The sequence below is a fragment of the Triticum aestivum genome, chromosome 4A (assembly GCF_018294505.1).
Source record: "Triticum aestivum cultivar Chinese Spring chromosome 4A, IWGSC CS RefSeq v2.1, whole genome shotgun sequence".
Classification (NCBI taxonomy): Eukaryota; Viridiplantae; Streptophyta; class Magnoliopsida; order Poales; family Poaceae; genus Triticum; species Triticum aestivum.
The window spans coordinates 695,445,851-695,456,301 of NC_057803.1; the positions used below are offsets into that span (position 1 = coordinate 695,445,851).

Consider the following 10,451-nt stretch of genomic DNA (forward strand, 5'->3'; position numbering starts at 1 on the left):
AACCCTTTCCCCTCCCATCTAGGTTCGAGGGTGACGAACGGGCCACCGGCGAATAGGTAGCGATTACCTCACTGAAGATAGTATTCAGCGTTGCACACAAACTGCCGCTCGAAACCTGCAGCAGCCACAGAATTAATCACATGGCACTGCACACCAGCCTTTCCTAGCCAAACGGCGCCCCCAGGTAGGTAACGCCACAGAGCGCCGCCGCATCCGCAGGGGATAACAGGAATTAACCTTGGGTCGAAGAAGAGAGGGTTGGGAGAAGAGATCTCGTCGATGCCTCCAAGGAAGGGAGTAGCACCCGCAAGCGGTGTCACCAACATGGATGGCCAAGCAACCAAAGGATTTATCTCGTACCTAACTTGCACCGCCGTGCCCAGCCACCATCAGCCCAGCGAGACAAGATCACCGGCGCGAGATCCGGCAGGAAGTGAACCAGATGAGAAAAAGGAGTGGCCTTCAGATCTAACACAAGAAGAATTGTTGGCCATGAACCACGCCTGCCGTCGCTGCACCGCCGACATGGACGAGGACGCTGACCCTCTCCCGCGAGAACCGCCAGTTGCGAAGACGACGTCGCCTCTCCAAGCAGGGCCACTGCCCTGGAGTCGAAAGCCCTCCGCCGAGACTGGAGCGATGAAATCCCCGCCAGCACCTTCACCGGCGGCCGCGTGGGCTTTCCCGGCAGCCTCCTCCGGTGGCCACGAGGAAGATGAGGTCCCGACCAGGCGTTGCTGAGAAGTTCAATGCTTCTCTTCTCAAGTTCTCATCTCATCTACCCTCTAGTTCTGGCCGGCCATCAGGGCATCTCCAAGGCAGACCCGCAAACCGCCTGCATCCGTTCGGACAGCGTAAGCCATCCAATGCGGTCCTGTATCGGTCTGTGGGGCGGTCCAGCCGCGATTTCTCCCGCAAATTGGAGACAAAGTGGGGCGAGGTTTGCGGGACTTCGGACACCCAAAACGTAGGACTCTGACACCCCCGGCCCACGCAACCCCCCTTTCGGTCCCATTTCCTTCCAGTCCCCCCTTCTCCCCCTTGCTTTGCAACCGCACCACCATCCTCCGCCAACTCTGCGGTACGTCTTCGACCGTCACAGAGGCATTGCCGGACGTCCGCAACTAGCGCTGACACGCCCTCTTGCCTTTTATGAAAGAGTTGTCCACCCTGGAGCTGTTTGTACCCTGGTACATTCCGCCCTGTGCCGATGACCTCCATGGCAGACACCACGCCCAACAGGTGTTCGATCAAATGGCATTGAGCTTATTTTCAAATGCTATGTCATTTTCTAGAGTACGAAGGATGGTGAACTACTCGACGATGGAGGATGAGTTGTTGTGCGATGCTTGGCTGGCCATATCCACGGATTTCGTCAGCGGGAGCAGAGGGGGCCCTTTTAGGAGCAAGCATGTAAATTTTCATGCACAAAAGCACATTGCGCCCTACGACGTGTACATCATTCAACAATGCAACGTGAAGGTGTCGTATCACTGGCACGCTATTCAGATTAGTGTCACCAAGTTTTGTGATGTGGTTCGTAAGCTCGAGGCAAGGTGGCGATTGCACGCGGCTGACGACGAGATCGCAAGTTTTAGTTCACTTTTTCAACTTGTTGATTGATGCATTCATCCAATGTTGGTTTACAAATTATATGTAGCCCGCACATGCTGCCGTGGTGTACCACAGAACAGAGGCACGGGTATTTACATACGCACACTGTTGGATGAAGCTGAAGGGCAGTATGTGTGGGATGATATGATCCGTTGATGAAAAACTTATTGGACATATGGTTAATCTAGTCGAATTTGAGACACTACGTATGGATGATTTGTGCTATTTTCTATCCAAATTTTGACAATATCAGCCTGTTTGCGTGAGTTTCGTTCTGTTAGTTAAAATACGATTTAAAATGTACTAACTTGGTTTACTGGTCCCTTTGTAATTTGTGCCAAATTTTAACTAAAGATTTAACTCACAAAATATTAATGCATGTCAATAAAAATTATACCACTGGATTTGTATTTAAACATAGTTTTCAATGATATAACTTTTTATGACATGCATGAACATTTTATTAGTTAAATCTATGGTCAAAATTTGGCACGAAATGCAACGAGGACTAATAAATCAGGACGGAGGTAGTATGCGGCTATGATTGGATGACGTTCTTCCGCATCCGTGTATGTGGACTGTTCCGCTATCCGCGGAGGGATATAGGAGGTAATTTATGGGTTGTCGTTGAAGATGCCCCCATCATGCACACACAAGATGATGCATTGCCAGCTCTACCTTCACTCGCATGGCCTGTGCTTGCCAACAATAATATGTCCACTGATCCAGTAATGGGGCACCAGGGTACCCCACCACCATCCAATCTTCTCACTTTTGGCCTCACGTCTTCGCAAACTCACCGCTCATAATCTTCCAGAGTGCATGGCAACCAGGCCCGGTCCTGGGGGGGGGGGGGGGGGGGGGGGGCGGCCCCCCCCCCCCCCCCCCCCCAAAGTCAGGGGGCCCCCTCCGACTAGGACGCAGGTCAGTTCATCATCCAGGCATGCAGGGACGACGCAACCCCACGCAGGAGGTAAGAAGGTAACTGACGACAGACCACACACGATTAGGGCCCCTATAGTAGCCAACCTACGTTGATTTTTGGGCCTGGCCCAGCGCGTGAGCGTCGTTGAGGAAAGACCGCAGATAGCGCACAATGCCCTGCCCTAGTCCCCTTTGTTTCCCGTAGTGGATGACCACCGCCGACGCCAAGCTTCAGTCCCAATCACATCGCGGCCGATCCGCCGAGGCCACAACGGCGGCGACGTAGGGGGAGCACGCCGCGGGTTGGCTCGTCATCAGGCGGTAAGAATCTCTTCACATGTTTTTATCAAATCTTGCGGGGTTTGTATGGATTTTGAGATTAATTACTAGCTTTCCCTTCTCCCGACGGGAAAAAATCCAGTCACCATGAGTAGGATTTTCTTTTGGCATTCAAGACATCGGAACTGTGATGTTACACAGATTGATTAGGAAAATTAGGAGTATGGGAGATGATGTCTACTGAAGTAGGATTAACCAGTATAAGTTGTGTTGAAATCCTTGCGAACACGTCTATTATATTAACTCCGTGATCGATTTTATGGTTTTATAGGGATGCTGCAAAAGCTTTATCTCAAAGGTGTTTGCATGGCTCCTTCCTTGCAGAAGATTTGAACTTAAATCTCCAGAATCAAAGTTGTCAGAAAATATTGCTTTTGGATCTGCAGACGGTATCAAGTAATATACTGAATCTTCTGTTCAACAATTTTCTCATATAGTTTATGTAACTATATGAAACTTAACTCATAATCTATGTTATCTCTAGGGCTTAGAAGATGGTTCTAATGCTTCATCAAAGAGGACATGTATAACGAGGTATACTGGATGTGTTGATGAGGGCCGAGGTATGCTGCATGCCTTATTTGATCATTATTGTCCTACTGGAAATAGCATGTGCATCTTTTGAAGAGGTATAGATTGAGGAAAAACAATACGAGGTTTGTAATTGTCCGGAGAGAGGTTAAATGGTTTGATAACTTTACATATTTAGGAGATTGATATTCATACCATGAATGAACCTACATCTAAGAACTTTAACTTATTTGATTTTGGATGGATTTTAAGTGTTTACTGATAAGGTTTACCATATACATGTACTAAATATTATTTCAATGTCTATATTAAGGGGCCCCGGATTTTTGTCTCGCCCCGGGCCCCATAAATCTCAGGACCGGCCCTGATGGCAACTCACTAATGATACATTGACATGGTGCATATTTATAGGTGGCGACTCCGACTTTCTATATGATGCAGCCTTATGTTCCTTAGCTAAACATGGAGCATTTCGTTCAGGGCTAGATATATCGATGGAGATGGGCATGGCATGTGGTCCATGGAGTCGCTCAATGATTCTCTTTGCTGTAGAGATGCAATAATGGCAAGCATTGGATGTGAGATTCTCACACAAATTGCATGCTTTATGCCACGTGTATTCTCCATATATTGTAAGTAGTCTCTAAAATGGGTAATGCTACACCTACATAGGAGAAGTTACGTACTTTACGTCCTATACCCATGTAAAGCCACGAAAGATTTCTACGTTAACCTATCTAAATCCTTCTCTGCACCCCTGTTTTTCAGGTTGGTGGGGCCCATCCTCCCTCTTCCACAATGATGATTATCCATGTTGATAATTATGTAAAGTACGTACCTTCTCCTACGTAGGTGTAGCATTACCTGTCTAAAATCTAAAAAAAACTCAGAAACTGAGGAACATATCGAGAAATAAGGGATGCGGTCACTCCCGGGCGCTCTCAGCGATTTGGAGTTCCTGGCCGTTGGATCTGGCCGCTTGATGTATTTTCGGCCGTTGGATCCAGAGGTGGGAGGATATGGGCCGTCGGATCGGAGAGGGGTAACTATAGGAATGAATAGTTACCTCCCTCTCGTGCCACCGCGCGTAATTCCAGCGCCCCCCCCCCCCCGAGGGCATTTTAGTCATTTCCTGTTGGGTATAAACGCCAGCTCCTCCCGTAGAACCCTAGCCGCCTCTTCTCTTCCCTTCCCAGCCGCTCGCCCCGCCGCATCGCTCGCCCCATCTCGCCCGCCCCGCCCCGACCGTCCCGCTCGCCGTGGCCGTGGCCGATGACCGCGGCCACGTCGTCCCGTGCTTCCCGTTCGCTGTGGCCGTGGCCGATGACCGCGGCCCCGTCGGCCCACCCCGCTCGCTGTGGCCGATGCCCCGCCGCCTCCCTTCCCCCCCCCCCCCGCCCGTGGTGAAACCCTAGCCGCCTCGCTCCCTTTCTCGCGCGTCGCCGCTGCCTCCTCTCCTCCCCGCGACCCCGCACCACCTCTTTTCCCAGGCGCCCACTCGCCTTGCCCCCGATTGAACCCTAGCCTCCACTCCTCGCTGGCCATCCTCCCCGTCCACGGCTGCCACGCGCATCGCCGACAGAGGGCGTCGCCGGTTGTGGGCGTGCCTCCGCGGATTTGCGCCACGGTTGCCGGAGGCGTGGGTGCCGCGGGTCAACCTCCTCGGGGACGATGGGCGCCACAAGCCTCGTCGGAGGTCACTGTTGGGTAACGTAGCAGAAATTCAAAATTTTCCTACGTGTCACCAAGATCTATCTATGGAGAAACCAGCTACGAGTGGAAGGAGAGTGCATCTACATACCCTTGTAGATCGCTAAGCGGAAGCGTTCAAGTGAACGGGGTTGATGAAGTCGTACTCGTCGTGATTCAAATCACCGATGATCAAGTGCCGAACGCACGGCACCTCCGCGTTCAACACACGTACAGCCCGGTGATGTATCCCACGCCTTGATCCAGCAAGGAGAGAGGGAGAGGTTGAGGAAGACTCCATCCAGCAGCAGCACAACGGCATGGTGGTGGTGGAGGAGCGTGGCAATCCTGCAGGGCTTCGCCAAGCACCACGGGAGAAGAGGAGTACTTGGGAGAGGGGGAGGGCTGCGCCAGAACTTCGTGTGAAGCTCCCATGCGTCTCCCCACTATATATAGGGGTGGAGGGGCTGGTTTCTTGCCCTCCAAGTCCATTGGGGCGTTGGCCAAGGTGGGAGGAAAGAAATCCCATCATTTCCTTCCCCACCGATTGTTATCCCCCCTTTTTAGGGATCTTGATCTTATCCCTTCGGGATATGATCTTATTCCTTCTAAGGGGGGATCTTGGTGCGCCTTGACCAGGGGTGTGGGGCCTTGCCCCCACTACCCACGTTCATGTGGGTCCCCCATGCAGGTGGGCCCCACTCTGGAACCTTCTAGAACCTTCCCGGTACAATACCGAAAAATCCCGAACATTTTCCGGTGGCCAAAATATGACTTCCCATATATAAATCTTTACCTCCGGACCATTCCGGAACTCCTCGTGACATCCGGGATCTCATCCGGGACTCCGAACAACATTCGGTAACCACATACAAACTTCCTTTATAACCCTAGCGTCATCGAACCTTAAGTATGTAGACCCTACGGGTTCGGGAGACATGCAGACATGACCGAGACGTTCTCCGGTCAATAACCAACAGCGGGATCTGGATACCCATGATGGCTCCCACATGTTCCACGATGATCTCATCGGATGAACCATGATGTCAAGGACTTAATCAATCCCGTATTCAATTCCCTTTGTCTATCGGTATGTTACTTGCCCGAGATTCGATCGTCGGTATCCAATACCTTGTTCAATCTCGTTACCGGCAAGTCACTTTACTCGTTCCGTAACACATCATCCCGTGATCAACTCCTTGGTCACATTGCGCATATGATGATGTCCTACCGAGTGGGCCCAGAGATACCTCTCCGTTTACACGGAGTGACAAATCCCAGTCTCGATCCGCATAAAACAATAGATACTTTCGGAGATACCTGTAGTGCACCTTTATAGTCACCCAGTTATGTTGTGACGTTTGATACACCCAAAGCACTCCTACGGTATCTAGGAGTTACACGCTCTCATGGTCAAAGGAAGAGATACTTGACATTGGCAAAGCTCTAGCAAACGAACTACACGATCTTTGTGCTAGGCTTAGGATTGGGTCTTGTCCATCACATCATTCTCCTAATGATGTGATCCCGTTATCAACGACATCCAATGTCCATAGCCAGGAAACCATGACTATCTGTTGATCACAACGAGCTAGTCAACTAGAGGCTCACTAGGGACATATTGTGGTCTATGTATTCACACGTGTATTACGATTTCCGGATAATATAGTTATAGCATGAATAAAAGACAATTATCATGAACAAGGAAATATAATAATAACACTTTTATTATTGCCTCTAGGGCATATTTCCAACAGTCTCCCACTTGCACTAGAGTCAATAATCTAGTTCACATCGCCATGTGATTAACACTCACAGGTCACATCGCCATGTGACTAATACCCAAGAGTTTTAGGTTTGATCATGTTGCTTGTGAGAGAGGTTTTAGTCAACGGGTCCGAATCTTTCAGATCCGTGTGTGCTTTACAAATCTCTATGTCATCTCCTAGATGTAGCTACCACGCTCTATTTGGAGCTATTCCAAATAACTGTTCTACTTGGAGCTATTCTAAATTGTTGCCCCATAATACGTATCCGGTATCTCTTCTTAGAGCTATCCGGATAGGTGTTAAGCTTGCATCGACGTAACCTTTACGACGAACTCTTTTACCACCTCCATAATCGAGAAAATTCCTTAGTCCACTAGTTACCAAGGATAACTTTGACCGCTGTCTGTGATCCATTCATGGATCACTCTTGTACCCCTTGACTGACTCATGGCAAGGCACACTTCAGGTGCGGTACTCAGCATGGCATACTGTAGATCCTATGTCTTAAGCATAGGGGACGACCTTCGTCCTTTCTCTCTATTCTGCCGTGGTCGAGCTTTAAGTCTTAACTTCATACCTTACAACTCAGGCAAGAACTCCTTCTTTGACTGATCCATCTTGAACACCTTCAAGATTATGTCAAGGTATGTGCTCATTTAAAAGTATTATTAAGCATTTTGATCTATCTTATAGATCTTGATGCTCAATGTTCAAGTAGCTTGATCCAGGTTTTCTATTGAAAACACCTTTCAAATAACCCTATATGCTTTCTAGAAATTCTACATCATTTCTGATCAACAATATGTCAAGAACATATACTCATCAGAAATTCTATAGTGCTCCCACTCACTTCTTTGGAAATACAAGTTTCTCATAAACTTTGTACAAACCCAAAATCTTTGATCATCTCATCAAAGTGTACATTCCAACTCCGAGATGCTTACTCCAGTCCTTAGAAGGATCGCTGGAGCTAGCATACCTTTTAGCATCCTTAGGATTGACAAAACTTTTCTGATTGTATCACATACAACCTTTCCTTACAAAAACTTGTAAGGAAACTTGTCTTGACATCCATCTGCCAGATTTCATAAATGCAGCCAATGCTAACATGATTCCGACGGACTTTAAGCATCGCTACGGATGAGAAAATCTCATCGTAGTCAACTCCTTGAACTTGTGAAAAATTCTTCGCCATAAGTCGAGCTTCATGGACGGTGACATTACCATCCACGTCCGTCTTCTTCTTAAAGATCCATTTATCTCAATGGCTTGCCGATCATCGGGCAAGTCCACCAAAGTCCATGCTTTGTTCTGATGCATGGATCCTATCTCGGATTTTATGGCCTCAAGCCATTTATCGGAATCCGGGTCCACCATCGCTTCTCCATAGCTCGTAGGTTCATTGTTGTCTAGCAACATGACCTTCAAGACAGGATTACGTACCACTCTGAAGTAGTACGCATCCTTGTCATCCTACGAGGTTTGGGAGTGACTTGATCCGAAGTTTCATGATCAATATCATAAGCTTCCACTTCAATTGGTGTAGGTGCCACAGGAACAACTCCCTGTGCCCTGTCACACACTAGTTGAAGAGACGGTTCAATAACCTCATCAAGTCTCCACCATCCTCCCACTCAATTCTTTCGAGAGAAACTTTTCCTCGAGAAAGGACCTGATTCTAGAAACAATCCATATTGCTTTCGGATCTGAATTAGGAGGTATACCCAACTGTTTTGGGTTTCCTATGAAGATGCATTTTATCCGCTTTGGGTTCGAGCTTATCAACCTGAAACTTTTTCATATAAGCGTCGCAGCCCCAAACTTTTAAGAAACGACAACTTAGGTTTCTCTAAACCATAATTCATATGGTGTCATCTCATCGGAATTACGTGGTGCCCTATTTAAAGTGAATGTGGTTGTCTCTAATGCCTAACCCATGAACGATAGTGGTAGTTCGATAAGAGACATCATGGTACGCACCATATCCAATAGGGTGCAACTATGATGTTCGGACACACCATCACATTATGGTGTTCTAGGCGGTATTAATTGCGAAACAATTTCCACAATGTCTTAATTGTGTGCCAAAACTCGTAACTCAGATATTCATCTCTATGATCATATCATAGACATTGTATCCTCTTGTCACAATGATCTGCTACTTCACTCTGAAATTACTTGAACCATTCAATAATTCAGACTTGTGTTTCATCAAGTAAATATACTCAACATTTACTCGAATCATCTGTGAAGTAAGAACATAATGATATTCACTGCATGCCTCAGCACTCATTCGACTGCACACATCAAAATGTGTTACTTCCAACAAGTTGCTATCTTGTTCCATCTTACTGAAAATGAGGCTTTTCAGTCATCTTGCCCATGTGGTATGATTTGCATATCTCAAGTGATTCAAAATCAAGTGAGTCCGAACGATCCATTTGCATGGAGTTTCTTCATGCATATTATACCGATATGACTTACGTGGCAGTGCCACAAATAGGTGGTACTATCATTACTATCTTTTGGCATGAACATGTGTATCACTACGATCGAGATTTCAATGAACCATTCATTTTAGGTGCAAGACCATTGAAGGTATTATTCAAATAAATAGAGTAACCATTATTCTCTTTAAATGAATAACCGTATTGCAAAAGACATAATCCAATCATGTCTATGCTCAACGCAAACACCAAATCTCGATGGTAGAGGGAGCGTGCGATGCTTGATCATATCAACATTGGAAACACTTCCAACACATATCGTCAGCTCACCTTTAGCTAGTCTTCGTTTATGCCGTAGCTTTTATTTCGAGTTACTAACACTTAGCAACCGAACCGGTATCTTATACCCTGGTGCTACTAGGAGTACTAGTAAAGTACACATTAACATAATGTATATCCAATATACTTCTATCGACCTTGCCAGCCTTCTCATCTACCAAGTATGTAGGGTAATTCTGCTCTAGTGACTGTTCCCCTTATTACAGAAGCACTTAGTCTCGGGTTTGGGTTCAACCTTGGGTTTCTTCACTGGAGCAGCAGCTGATTTGCCGTTTCATGAAGTATCCCTTCTTGCCCTTGCCCTTCTTGAAACTAGTGGTTTCACCAACCATCAACAATTGATGCTCCTTCTTGATTTCTACTTTCGCGGTGTCAAACATCGTGAATACCTCAAGGATCATCTTATTTATCCCTGATATGTTATAGTTCATCACGAAGCTCTCGCAGCTTGGTGGCAATGACTTTGGAGAAACATCACTATCTCATTTGGAAGATCAACTCCCACTCAATTCAAGTGATTGTTGCACTCAGACAATCTGAGCACAAGCTCAACGATTGAGATTTTCTCCCTTAGTTTGCAGGGTAAGAGAATCGTCGGAGGTCTTATACCTCTTGACGTGAGCACGAGCCTGAAATCCCAATTTCAGCCCTCGAAACATCTCATATGTTCCGCGATGTTTCGAAAACGCCTTTGGTGCCTCTACTTAAACCATTTAACTGAACTATCACGTAGTTATCAAAACGTGTATGTCCGATGTTCGAAACATCCACAAACGACGTTTGGGGTTCAGCACACTGA

General features: G+C 47.2%; 1 long non-coding RNA gene across 1 annotated transcript; it reads left to right on the top strand.

Moving 5' to 3' along the window:
* The first annotated feature begins 2,636 nt into the window (after window positions 1-2,636).
* On the top strand, window positions 2,637-4,190 carry LOC123083195 (uncharacterized). The gene is made up of 4 exons (XR_006439226.1): window positions 2,637-2,859; window positions 3,149-3,273; window positions 3,362-3,440; window positions 3,820-4,190. It is a non-coding gene; the product is annotated as an uncharacterized lncRNA (long non-coding RNA).
* The last annotated feature ends 6,261 nt before the right edge of the window (window positions 4,191-10,451 follow it).